The sequence below is a fragment of the Pan troglodytes genome, chromosome 5 (genome assembly GCF_028858775.2).
Source record: "Pan troglodytes isolate AG18354 chromosome 5, NHGRI_mPanTro3-v2.0_pri, whole genome shotgun sequence".
Lineage (NCBI taxonomy): Eukaryota > Metazoa > Chordata > Mammalia > Primates > Hominidae > Pan > Pan troglodytes.
The window spans coordinates 123,914,581-123,928,398 of NC_072403.2; the positions used below are offsets into that span (position 1 = coordinate 123,914,581).

Consider the following 13,818-nt stretch of genomic DNA (forward strand, 5'->3'; position numbering starts at 1 on the left):
TTGTTGGCTGTGGAATGAGAATGAGATGTCAGAGAAGGTCCAGCTGGCCTTGGGTTGAACTAAGCAGCTTCAAATAAAGAATGCCTCTGTAGTGGGTGTGAGGCCAGGCCACTGGCCCGAGCATTTGGTGGTCAGGAATTCAGACTCTTCCTCTCACACTGACTCAGCCTGTGCCTTTGGGTGACTCGGTTTCTCAGGACTTTACACGGGGATAATGATACTCCCTACTTTGTGAGGGAGTATTAATTAAAGTTAGCAAACTACGTGACAATGCTGGGATGAAAGGGGTTAAAAACAAAGTGTAATTGTGAGGCACAGTAAGTTGTGTCACTTACCATACGTGTTGTGATTAGAATCGATATAGACAGATAAAATTCATCTTAGAACATAGGCTCTGTGGAGAATGGGTCTCATTTTAGAATGGTGTTGGAAGCCACCTTGGTCCCCAAACTAAAGTCAAGAGAAAAATGTGGATTTGCATGGGATGCGTGTTCGTGGGCTGACACTTCTCCCTATAGTCTTGTAAACAGTGAAGAAAGCTGATTTTCAAATGTCACATGTTCCAAGTTTTCCTTCAGAGACTTCATACCTTTGCTATTCAATCCTCACTCCTCACTGACAGAGATCTTGATGACAGGAAACACGTCCCCGGTGAGCACAGCTTGATGGCAGGTAAGGGATAAGGGGTGCCTTGGAGAACCAAACCTGAACACTTTTCCCCTCTCCATAAGTGGCCCTTCCTGAGAGACTAAAAAATGTGAGCTTCCTTATTCCAGTGCTCAAAGGCTGGCTGCCAGCATTTCTTCCTGGCCCCGGACACCGTTCCATGACCCTGGAGCTCCTCGGGACAAGAAGTCACGCATGATGTGGCTGAGACAGAGCCGTGATTTCAGAGTGCTGCTCTCCTCTCTTTGTTTCACCAGTGCTGGCTGAGATCCTAGAGCAGTTTCTGCTGAATTGATCAAAATGATGTCGTGTGTGAGGCTAATTTTTGGAAATGGAAATCAGTGTCTCTTGGAGAAACTAGAATGCCTGATAGGCCCCAGGGGAAGGCTGCAACCATCACATCACTGTGTGCTGGAGACTTCTGCAGGGGTTATGTGTGATGACGTGCTTGCCTCTATGTCTTGAGGTATAAAGAAATTAAATAGTTAAGAAAAAAATGTCAGACTGAGAAACCCTGAAGAGCTTTAGATTCTCTCAGGTCTATCAAGTTAGGCAACAACTGGGCCATCAGATCAGGGAATTCATGCATTCATTCAAGAGCTGTATTGATTTATTGAGCAATTTCTGTGTGCCAAGTGTGTTCTGAGTGTTGATACAGCAGTGGACACACCAGACAAAAACTCCTGTCCTTGTGGATAGCGTTCATTGGAGAGACATCCAAAGCAGAGGAAAACACTTATAGCATCACTACTTGAATGATTAATTCTGTTTCCAGCTGTCCTGCAGCTGTCTGGGATTTGGACCTTGGTCTAATCCCAATCTTACTGCATCCCTTTCTCTATAAATTAGGAGCAGTGACATTGTCTAAAATGAGGACTAGTTGTTGCCATTGACTTTAGCTTAGAAGTAGGGGTGATAGTCATAATATTAGCAACTGGTATAATGCAAGTGCTGACCAATCATAATGGGCACCTGTAGTTCCTGCTAGCATTAAACCTTCAGATTCGAGGGTCTTGAGAGAAGGATTGAGGTAGCTGAGATGGCGAAAGATTCAGAGTGGGGGTACTTGGGGGCACTGGCTATTTACAAAATGGTACAGTAGTATTTCAATACTTTAAACATAGCCTGGCTAAATCCAGACAATACCAGATGAATAGCAATCCACTGTTGTTTTTTGTTTTCTTTTTTTTTTTTTTTTGGTGGAGTCTCACTCTGTCACCCAGGCTGGAGTGCAGTGGCATGATCTCGGCTCACTGTGACCTCTGCCTCCCGGGTTCAAGCAATTCTGCTGCCTCAGACTTCTGAATATCTGGGATTACAGGCACGTGCCACCACGCCTGGCTGATATTTGTATTTTTAGTAGATACGGGGTTTCACCGTGTTGGTCAGGCTGGTCTCGAACTCCTGACCTCATGATCTGCCCTCCTCAGCCTCCCAAAGTGCTGAGATTACAGGCATGAGCCACCGTGCCTGGCCTTGTAATCCATTCTTGAAAGAATCTAGAGAAAAGGACATACCCATATGATGTCTTGGTCAATATGCTCACTGATAAAAGATCTAGCAACCAGCAGAGGACCTACTACCAATTTAATATTTTGAACCTGGATTAGAATTCACAGATACTGAGTCTCCACAACCTTATAAAGTGACTTTGAAAACAAGATGGCCTTTAAAATTGTCATAAATGGCTGCCAGGTGGAGCAGGGCTGTGAGGGGCACCCAGCCTCTGTAAAAATAAATAGTCTTTATTGAAAAGAATGCAACAGCCCTGGAATATGCTTTGATGTGGCAATGGGTTTTTTTGGATCTCTTTTTGCCTGATCACTTGGCCGGGGAGGAAGACACACCCCTTTGACAGGTAGACAGGAAGCACTATTGGCAGGGAGCAGCTGCGAAGCAATCCTAGTTGCTGTCATTGGGGTGCTGGCATAGTACTGGTCCTGCAGGTTTCTAACTTGTCATCCTAGCTGGTAATGTCTCCTGGTTTTTATGGAAGGCTTAATTGGAGAGTGTCTGATGCCTGAAGGACTTTCCTGGTTGACAACCTTGAAAATGGTGAAAGAAAGAAATTGAAACCAGGTAAGCTCTTCCTTGTGCATTCTTCCCTCCCTCACAGGTGGAGCCTGGCAAAAAAAAAAAAAAAAAAAAAAAACCTGTTCAATGAGACGCACAGTAAATGCAAGGATGGCTGCAATGAATAGAGGCTGCCCAGAGAGTTACCTACCCACTTAACAGTCTCATCAAATTTGCTAACAAATTCGCCTGGTGAAAGAAAGATGTCGATGTCAATCGCTCATGCCCCTTTCAAAGGGAAATGTCCCCTGTGGCCCCAGTTGGGTGCTCACTTTTGTATTACATAACCAGTGGTGGCCAGAAGACCTCAGGGAAGGTAGTAGTTCACAGACTTGCCAGAGTCCTGTGACATGGCACCCACAGAGCTGGGCCAATCTAGCTTTGCCTTTTGTGTATGTGTCCCTGGACTATTGAGAGTCAAGGAGGGGGATATGTGGGTGCTGTAGCTGACAGTCGTTGGGTGGAATCAGAGTAGGGGTGCTTGAGGCATTCATGGCTGTGTTGGTCAGATGGTGGGGAGATTGTAGGGAAAAACACAGGTGCCATTGTGGAGTAACTGCTTCATTGCTTCATTCATTCATTCAGCCACTATTCATGAACACCTACTATGTGTCAGGCACACTGCTGCCTACAGGGGATACAGCAGTGAACAAAGTAGACAAAAATCCCAGGCCTCATGGAGCTGACATTTTAGTGGGGGAGACAAAATAACAAAGAAAAGTAAGAAATATATATCAGGTAGTGATAAATCCTTGGGGCAAATTAGAAGTAATATAGAAAAAAATGGAGGGAGAATAGATGAAACAAGAGTGGTAAAACTTAGACAACTGATTGGTGATGGATAGATAGGGGCTCATTTTACTATTTTTGAGTATACTTACCATTTCTTATAATAAAAAATTTAAACAAGAATGCAGGTAAGTTGGATAAGAGATGTTACAGTAGTGTGGGCTTACAATTTTAGATCTCACTGAGTGGGAAGGCCTCACTGAGCTGACCTGTGAACAAAGACCTACATGAAGTGATAAGCAGATATCTGGGACAAGCATTCCAGGCACAGGGAACAGCATGTGCAAAACCCCGGAGACAAGAGTATTCCTGGAGTGTGAAAGGACTACAAGGTAAGCAGCATGGCCAAGGCAGGGTGGCTGAGGAGGAGGCAGTAGATGGGGCAGGACAGGGGGAGGAGGATCACACAGGGCCTGTGAGTCATGGGGGGGATTTTGTCTTTTACTCTGGGTGAGATGGGGGGCCACCAGAGCATTCTGAACAGAGGAATGACACGACCTAACATGGGTTTTGGCAGTTCTTGGAGCTTTGGGAGTGAAGGTCCGCTAATCCCTATGTATGGGGTCCACTGAGCATCCCTGAAGGCAGGTGCTTTTAAGACCTAGTTCTGTTATAGCTTCTGTTCTTAGATGAAGCAAAGGAGCCCATTTATTTTTTTTGTTCCTCCATGTAACCCCACAAAAAATCACGTTTGTTCAAGATAGCTTCAGTGAGACTCTATCAAATTGAAACGAACTGCAGGAACAGACACTTTTTCTCAGTGCATGGCTGCCACTCTTGGAGAGCAGGAAAGATGTGCAGTAGGAGCACCTGAGCGGCTCTTCACCACAGCTCAGGAGGGGAGGGGAGGACTCTGAGGCTCAGGAGGAGAGGGGAGGACTCCATGCCTCAGGAAAAGTGGGAAGAATACCACAAAGTCTGTGCAAGGTGAGATCTCTCTCTGATTTCATAGGTCTTCCACTGGTCTAAGGCTCTTTAAGAAACCTTAAGACAAAAAAGTACACTTGAACCAAAAGCAAATTTAGGTATATATATATTTATTTATTTTTAAATCTCATGAGAAATAATAAAACACAGAGACATTCCCTGTGCTCCTCAAGTAGTAAAATCTGAACCATTACCTGGAAGTTAAAGGGCATAAATAACTGAGTGGAGGTGGCTGTAAGGAGAAGCACTTTAATGAGTATTCCCTGCTGTATTTGATTGTTCAGCTAGGCTTCTTCCATGAGGATCTTATTTTCCCTGGCATTTATCACGTCAGTAAGGTAGAGGAGCTCCTATCTGAAAATAGCACCTAGCGCTAAGTCTGTCTAAGGCCTCCCGGCCCTTCAGTCCCTGAAGCTAGCTTCTCTCCTCACTCCCATCTAAACCTGAAAAAGTCAACCCTCTCATTAGGCCTTGCCCACAAATACCTCCATCAAAGCTAGGACTCACACAGGAAAATGTGCTGCAGGAGCCCATGTGACTTCCTCACATAAGAATGTGACAAAACCAGTTTCCAGAGAGCTCTCATGCTCTGACTAATGAATGAGCAAGTATGAGCCGGGTAGCTTCTTCTCACATTATTTTGCCTGTGGAATCCTTTTGTACTCAAGATGCCTGAGCCAAATGCTACATTTATTTTCCATGTAAAGGTTTTACTGGGAAAGGAAAATTTTTTAAAGATTTTTAAAAAATCCATTGTGTTCTTTTGCCGTGTGGTAGGAAGAAACATCGCAGCCTTAGGGCTAATTAGCGTTTATGTAGTGTTCATATAGATTGCTCTATATTCCCCTCATATTTATAGTCTGTCATCATTTTACATCTATAAACTACCTTTCCTCCATTAAATTTAATAATCTTGTTTTACAGAAAATGGCAGAGCAGGTGGAGAAGGTGGTCAAATGCCTTAGCATGGATCATATGGTTGTGGTGAAAGAGTTAGAATGCACACTACTCAGTGTTGATGTACACAGAGAAGCAATGCTCCCGGGCTGGGGCCCACCCCAAACCAGCACAATTAAACCCGTTTACAGTTGTTATCCAAGCAACCTGACATGGTTTCTGTACTTGGATCAACATTGAGTCCTTCTCCAGAACATGATAGAAACATAAGGCAGAAGAAGGCTTTAGCTTACTCATGGAGGGCATTTTCTATTTCTTTTCTTTGATTCAACTTGAACACCTGACTGAGGGAGGCAAAATTCCAAGATCAGCCCTGGCAGTTAGGGCTCCTCTGTTGCAAAGGCTCTTGTGTAGCAAGGACATTAGTTTTTCTAGGCCATGAGGGTACTATTTAGAAGGGCCCTGGGAGGGAGATTATTCTCCTGATTTTGCAGCAAACCCATCTTTAGGAAAAAATGACCTAGGTATTGAGGTAATTCTGGTTCCAATGTAACTTTGCCCCTATCTTTCTTTCCGTCTTAAGTAGGCAAATCAGAATAATTTCAGTGTATTACTATGAGCAGGGAAACAATGAAAACTACAAGCCTATTCACAGCTGCCCAAACCTATCCTGAGAAGCAAACTGGTTCTCAAAATACGATCAGCTAATGACACATTCTATACATACCTGCCACTTTATTAATGTGCTGAAAGCCAAATTGATTTGTTCTGGTTCTTCATCAAGGTTACCCAAAGCCTGAACCTGGTGTTTTTCACTGGGTGTGATTCTTCAGTTCAAAACAATGATGGACATTTTTCTTCCTTAGGGGACTGTTATGATCATTTTACTTCTTATGTTAGCTGTTGTAACAAATAGACCAGTTTTTCATGGTTAACGTAATAGAACTTTATTTCTTCCTCAGTTTTTACTTGGCAAGTGGCATTTCCCTGGGTGATCCTGAGACACAGACTTCCTCTGTCTTACCTGCCATCCCTTGGATCTTACATTATCTGCATCAAGTGGGCAGAGTGGAAAGAGAATAGGAAGTTCCGATCTAGAAGGCACATTTCTGCACATATTCCAATTGTGAGAACAAGCCACATGGCCACACTTAGAAGCAAACAAAGCTGGGAAACATGGTCTCTGCCTGGGCAGCCAGTTATCAGCAGTAACTCTTTTCAGATGCTCTTCAACCTACAATGTGGCTCTGTCCCAATAAACCCATTGTAAGTTAAAAATATCATAAATTGAAACGCATTTTCTACACCTAACCTACCAAACAACATAGCTTAGGCTAGCCTACCTCAAACACGCTCAGAATACTTACATTAGCCTTCAGTTGGGCAAAATCATCAAACACAAAGCCTATTTTATGATAAAGTGTTGAATATCTCATGTAATTTATTGAATGCCATACCGCAAGTGAAAAACAGAATGGCTGTATGGGCACTTGAAGTATGGTGTCTACTGAATCTGTATTGCTTTTGCATTATTGTAAAGTTGTAAAATTGTAGGTTGAACCATTGTAAGCTGAGGACCCTCTGTATTAGGAAAGGGGGAGTAAAACTGTTGGTAAATATCTAGCCATCTCTGTCCCATTTCCTTTGGTAATGAAAGTAATGAATGTTGATTATTTTCTGTGGTCCTTTAAACCCTAGTGCCACTTTAGAAGGTGCCCAAATTTCACCTTCTGCTCCTTACACAAAATCTTCAAGTGTCTGGAAAAGCCATAGAGCAAGGGACTATGCTGCATGCCTATTGCGTGTGGGTTCAGGCATGTCAGGGCCTGTCCAAAGGCTGGAAGGAAATCTGTTTGCATGAGATCCTAATGAGCTTCAAGGAGAGACAGTGGGTGGCTGAGCTGGGAATGAAGATAGGAACCCTTTGCTTTCCATGTGATACAGGAGATAGAAAGAAAATATTTAGGCAGATAGTGAGGGCAAAAGATTCCTTAGCAGAACTTCCCTTCTAACAAAAAGCAGCCCCAGAAATAATTTTTTTTTCTAACAAAGAGCAGCCTGAAAGATTGAGCTGCAAGCATAAACAACGAAGCTGGGAGCTTGCACAGGGGAACGCTGGCAACTGCGCCAATAGAAAAGGGCTACCTGGGGGCCAGGCATGTCCACCATGGAAGCTCCATCTTCCCTTTTCTGTTAGCATGTGTACAGTGGGCAACATGGTGCAGCTCAGGCTGAAAACCCGCCTGCATAATAAAAGACTGGGGTGGAGACGGCCAGAGATTTGCACCCTACGCAAATGGCATACCTGGTCCTAACCAGTTTTTCGCATTCTATGTAGATCAGACACCGCCTCCCCACCAGCTCATCTATAAAACTCCCTGCATTTCACTGCAGATAGGCAATTCATTTTTCTGGGACCCCTCTCTGTAGCAAAGAGCTATTCTCTTTCTTTCACCTATTAAACTTCTGCTCTTAACCTCACTCTTTGTGTGTCTGCGTCCTTGGTCTCCTTGGCTGTGAGACAACAAACCTTGGATGTCACCCTAGACAACAAGGCCACTTCACATGCAGAGACTTGGATGGGGAAGGACCCACTATGAGGGAAAAAGAAGGGCTGAAACTTTTAGGTCTGTAGATTCTGCAGAAAGCATGGGCTGGCTGTATGGGATCAGAATGTTGGGATGTAATTAAGGACAGCACTATTGGGTGTTCTTACTATTGAGAATCAAACCTACACAGGCTTCTGTCTACACATGACTTTATTCTACTGCTTTCATCAAAGTAACTTTATTATTCCAGGCAACTCTCACCAGAGAGAAAAAAGTTACAGATAACTTCATTGACTTTAGCAGGACTACCTGAAAGACCTATCTACTCTTTAAGATAAAACATCAGATGACATTTTACACCCTAAGACTCTTGAAACCTCTTGCCTCAAAATTCTGCCTTGTTTTTTTTTCCAGCAATCCTAAATTATAATATCATGATCCTTGCTCAAACCTAACCATACGCCCGCATTGAAAGACCTACCTAAAACCAGATCTTACAATCTTAATAAACATGCCTTCTCAGCCCTCTCCTTTCAAGTTGCTTCCAAGACTCTGAGGAGCAGTATTTTTCTTTACTCCCGTAGGCAATAAACTTAGCTTTGACTTATCAACAGGTTGCTTTGGTGATAGTTTGCACAGCCAGCATTCCACAATATCTCCTAGTTTGGAGGACATATACTATGTTTCAATGGTAAGGGAAACTAAAAAGATAAAAATTTTACTCAAATGAAAAAGTGGTTCCATTGGCAGCTCCAAGTCACTGACTGGGCCCAACTGTCTCACACTTTGGAATAATAAAGTCCTTTAAGCACTAGTGGAAGAAGGACTCCACTTCTAGACTGTGATCCATAGAAACACAACAAAGTAACTAGTGGAGCGGCAGGACAGCCAGGAGGCAGAGGTCCTTGCAGGAAGACTCTTGAAGGTAGAGAGTGGCAGAGGCAGGAGGAAAGTGTTGGCTGCCCAGAGTACACCCAGGACATGTCAGGAACTCTTGCACAGGCAGCAGTGATGATTTCATGAATGGTGCGCTTAGCTTACTTACTAGTTACTTTTCTCTATACTGTATTCCTCAAACCCAGGGATGCATGGTTATACATAAAAGATTGGCATCAGAAAGGCCCATGGTCATAAAAAATGAGTCCTTCAGTTATCAGCCCAGATAACCAAGCAGCCACTAGAAAGAGAAAGTATGGCAAGTGGGTTAATACCAAGCAGGAGAATGCCTGTGAATGCATGCTTGAATGGAAATGAATGAGAGAGGATAAGAACCTATGGGCTCTGGGCTATGGGGAAATGAAGGCATAAAGGGAGTAAAGAACACGTAATACTTAAAGTAGAAAGGAGTTGAGATCCCAGAACAGGCTAGGGTTAAGAGGCTGCCTTCTCCATAAACTGAGATCCTAGGACCCCTTCAGGACCCCTCCTACAACAGATTTTGGGCTAACATCTAATTCTCTGCTGGGTTAGGCAAGAGGAAAGGAAACACAGAGGATTTGTAATCTCAGCAGGGTAAAGATTTGTATGAAATGCCCCTGTGAAAACCTTCACTTCCCTTGAGAAAAGTATCAGGCCACAAGTCAGTCACACTGTAAATGAAATGAGCTAGTCAGCTTACTTGCCTTCTGACATTTATATGAGGAGGGAGAAATTCGAGTTTGTGTAGGGGTAGGAGGCTTTGAGAGGTATGGGGTATTGGGGGAAGAGGGAGAAGTTATGCAGAGCTTGACACACTTCAGAAGAAATCAGGTGTGACAGGATGTTGTAATGGGGCCCTGAAACCAGAGGAAATAGTATGACATTCAATGTGTGTATGTGCCGGGCGTTCACAGGTGAGAAGGGGACCAAACAATATGAGGACCTACTCATAAATTTGTTTCCTAGACCAGAAATCCTGCATTTTGGGACTAGTGTTGGCTCAATATTCTAGAGGTTTTAATCTGTCTGATGAAAATATTTGGTTAGCACTGGCCTGTATGTCTGAAGAATACATATTTTATTTTAAAGGTGGTTAGAAAAGAAATATTCTGAACAAAACAGACACCTCAAAGATCTGAGCTTTATATATAAGGGCAGCATCACCTTTTTCTGTTAGGTGGGACAGATCATCTGGTTGGGGATTCTAGAGTCTTACTACTCTCAAACCCAACTGCTGAGAAACCCACACTGAAAACTGAGAAGTCAGGCTTATGTCTTGAGACTAAACCCTAGTGACGTCCAGCTGAGCTTTCAGTTAACTGTTTTGAGATATGGTGAGAATAGTAAACTCTCCTTTCTCCTAGTTCTCTGCTGTCAAATGGAGAAAAACAAAAACAAGGGTCAGAGAGCTATTTTTATTGAAGATCTCAAGAAGGACCAAGTCATTCATCAAGTGGAGCGGATGTGGTCAGGAAAAAGGACTGGCCAGAGAAAATCCATCTGCAGAGCCTCATCCTTATTGGTCATTTTTCCCCAAAAGACATCCCAGGATTCCTGTATCCTCTGAATGTGACCCATCGCCACCTTCATCATCAGCCTCATCATCATCAATGTTTACTTATTTTAACCAATAGATACACAATATAAAATGCTTGGATGAAGAATAGCATTTTTTGAACTCACCTTTAATACAGAGAAGTATGGAGAGGTTAAACAAATAAAAGGATAGGCTACAATCTCAATTTTGATAAATCAATTTTTAAAAACCTGTCAATGGTTATAAAATGCAAATATACAAATAGGTATATTTGCATAATTTGTTTATTTACTGTCTGATTGATGGACACATCCTACTTATTTATTTTTTGGTATTACACATTTTATTGCTATGAATATCCTCAAATGAACAACTTGGTGAACTTTTAGACATATACCCATAAGTTAAAGTCCTAGCACTGGGTTGGTTGAGTTAAAGGCTGCATGCATAAAAATCATGGTAGGTCATAGTTACCCTTTATTGAACAACTAATTTGGGCCAAGAAAAGTTTTATATGTTATTTTTAATCCTCACAACAATCTTTCAAGGTCATTGATAGTATTAGTGATTACAGGTGAGGGTGAACTGAACTTCAGGGAGGAGGAGGCTGTTTTCACGAATGCCTATTAACCTCTGTAGGGAAGGCATTAAGTTCAAGAGGCTGAAGAAGAGACCCAGAGCCAGAAAACAAGACTTGGGGTTTTATTAGGGGATCACATGCAGGGGAGAGAGTCAATGACAGTGGGCTGGACAAGATATCTGTATGGTCTGGTGGCAGCAGGATGGGTAGGAGAACCAAAGCTGCTTGCAAACATCATGCAGTTTATACAGCATTTTCACTAACACCCTCCCCTTAATGACCTCCGCCTCGCAATGTCCATTAAGGCTCCGGGCCTCAATCCTCTGTATGGCCCGTGTCCCACGGGATGGGCTGGGAGCTCAGATGTTACTCATAGACAAGGAATAAATCTCTGGATTGGCCACTCCTGGATTCCATAGCTGGGAGCACACATTCAGATGCATCTGTCATACAGGGTCATTCAATCTACAGGGACCTCCCCCGACCCTAGGTAACAGAGCTGAAGAGTGGCTGAACTAGAATTCAGTCCCGAGTCTTTCCAACTTGGAACTGACACAGTCATCTGAAGGCTACAAACAACGTTGAAGAGACGATCATAAAGCTGGAGAATCCTGGCCATCTATTAGTCCACACCTCACCCTTTCAGATGTGGCAGGGAGACCCTGAGAAGCTTAGTGTCTTGCCAAAGGCTATAGAGGTAAGATGGGACCAGGACCCTGCCTCCCAGGACAGCGACCCTTACAGTACACTAGTGGTTTTGTATGTCTGGGGCCACAGAAGCCCTTTTTCCAAAAAAGCTTGTGTACAACGGCTAAGCTCAGGTTGCTCTGCTTGAATCATGGGAGGAAGCCCCAGAGCCTGCTTCTGTCTTGTTTTCTACTTTTCTCTCTCCCAAGGCATTTCTGGGGAGCACGGTTTGAAAAACACTCGTCTATAGCACAGCTATCTCTGTGTGTGGGGTCCATCATTCTTTCTAGTTGCTTTGAGCAAACACAAAACCTCTAACTTCTTTTTTTAAAATGGAAGACTTGGGGGCCACCCTTTGTGCTGTGGTTTCTTTGGCCTTATCCCATTGTCCAGGGGAGGCATTGGTGATGGAGCTTGTTCATTTTTCTTGTGCTCATTGGATATGCGATCACAGAAGATGTATCTAGGACTCTGGAAGTCATAGAAACTCACTATTATTAGTCTGAGAAAAAAAATGGGGAAAGTATAAGGAAGAAAAAAATAATCCAAACATTGTTGGCTGGGTGTGGTGGCTCATGCCTGTGATCCTAGCACTTTGGAAGGCAGGAGGATCATTTGAAGCCAGGAGTTTGAGACCAGCATGGGCAATATAGTGAGACTCTGTCTCTACAAAAAGTTAAAACAAAATTGGCTGGGTGTGTTGGTGTGCACCTGTAGTCCCGGCTTCTCAGCAGACTGAGGTAGAAAGATCCCTTGAGGCCAGGAGTTTGAGGCTGGAGTGAGCTATGGTCACACCACTGCACTCCAGCCTAGGTGAGAGAGTGAGACCTTGTCTCTAAAACAACAGCATGAGCAACAATAACAACAACAACAATGAAGTTCATCTCCAATTTCTTATCCTGTCCTTCTCCAGCTGCCTCCCACCTGGGGTAGCCTCAGTGGAGAAGCACAGCTGCTAAACTAACAAGCGCAGTAAAGCTTCCTGGGCCGGATGCGCCATGAGAAGATGGGTAAAAACATTAGGAGCCATGCACCCATAAAGGAAACCAAACAGGAAATTTGATGTGAATCATCAGAAAGCACCCTGTATGGAAAGAAGGCTGTGGGGCTTAGTCAAAGACAAAGCACATGTTGCGTTGTTTAGGGATGGTGGATGGGAGAAATCATATTAGCTGAATCTATAATAAGATAGAAACATAGAGTGTCCAGATTCTTGTAAAGCAGATGGTAAATGAATTCTGCTCCTGGAGAAGGACAGTTTAAGGAATTGGAGATGAATTTCAACTTTAGGTACTATAAGAAAGGGCCATATTGATTCACAAGACAGTGAAGCCAGGTGTTCTGTTTCCAAGGGGCTGTGAAAGCCTTTGGCAGACTGTGTAGCTTTGGTTCATTTTCTGTCCATTTATCCACTTATTTCTGTGGCACCTGCCACGTGGGGGCTGAGAGGCAGTTAGCATTATTACACCTGCTGGCAGGCAAGAATAATTGGAGTTGCACAAAGATAAGCAGGGTTCTGTTCAGTTAAGAGCATCGTCTGAAGTGAGTGAGGCTGTCTGCACACTGGGGTGCTTTGTGGGGGTCCTAAGAGTGGTCTCTCTGAGAGAGATGGTCTCGTAGTCCCAAGTCACTACTCTAATTGGTTTCTCCCGCATATGTAGGAGGTAACAGGGGAAGGTGGGAGCAGGTCATTAAGAACCTGTCATGCTGACTGCAAAGTTAGAGAGGCTGAACACTGAGGAGAGACTGGGGCTTGTTTTCTCCCAAAGGACACTTTGGAGGCAACACTCACTGCCTCTTGCTCACACCAGCTACCACTCTGATCCTCAGAAATCACAACTTTTTGGAAGCCCATTGATACAAGCTTGTGATGCCAATACAGGTTGTCAAGGTGGTTTTGAAGATGTTCAAGTCATATCCCATGAGGACATTAACACGAGGTTTCAGTCTTAAGCAGAAGTTAGAGGAGAGAAAGATCTGAGTGTGGTGAAAAGAGTATTGGACATTGGAGAGGTGGTGTTAAGGGTCCCTCTTGATACTGGGCATAGTAGTTATCTTTTTATCTCTTTCCTTTCCTGTAATATAAAGGCTCTGGTCTAGAAGATCTCCGAGGCCATTCCCATCAATACTGGTGGCAGGAAACTGTCTCCTGACTGCTCCCTTACACCCATTCTCTCCCCTCTCCAAGCCACCTT

General features: G+C 43.6%; 1 long non-coding RNA gene across 2 annotated transcripts; it reads left to right on the forward strand.

Annotated features, from left to right (window-relative positions):
- The first annotated feature begins 1,044 nt into the window (after positions 1 to 1,044).
- LOC107975361 (uncharacterized) lies at positions 1,045 to 12,130 on the forward strand. 2 transcript variants are annotated; one of them, XR_010157771.1, is made up of 4 exons: positions 1,045 to 1,132; positions 2,663 to 2,745; positions 3,704 to 3,860; positions 4,233 to 4,455. It is a non-coding gene; the product is annotated as an uncharacterized LOC107975361 (long non-coding RNA). The 2 variants fall into 2 exon arrangements; XR_008548622.2 differs by lacking the exons at positions 1,045 to 1,132; positions 4,233 to 4,455 and adding an exon at positions 10,184 to 12,130 and having other exon boundaries at positions 2,658 to 2,745.
- The last annotated feature ends 1,688 nt before the right edge of the window (positions 12,131 to 13,818 follow it).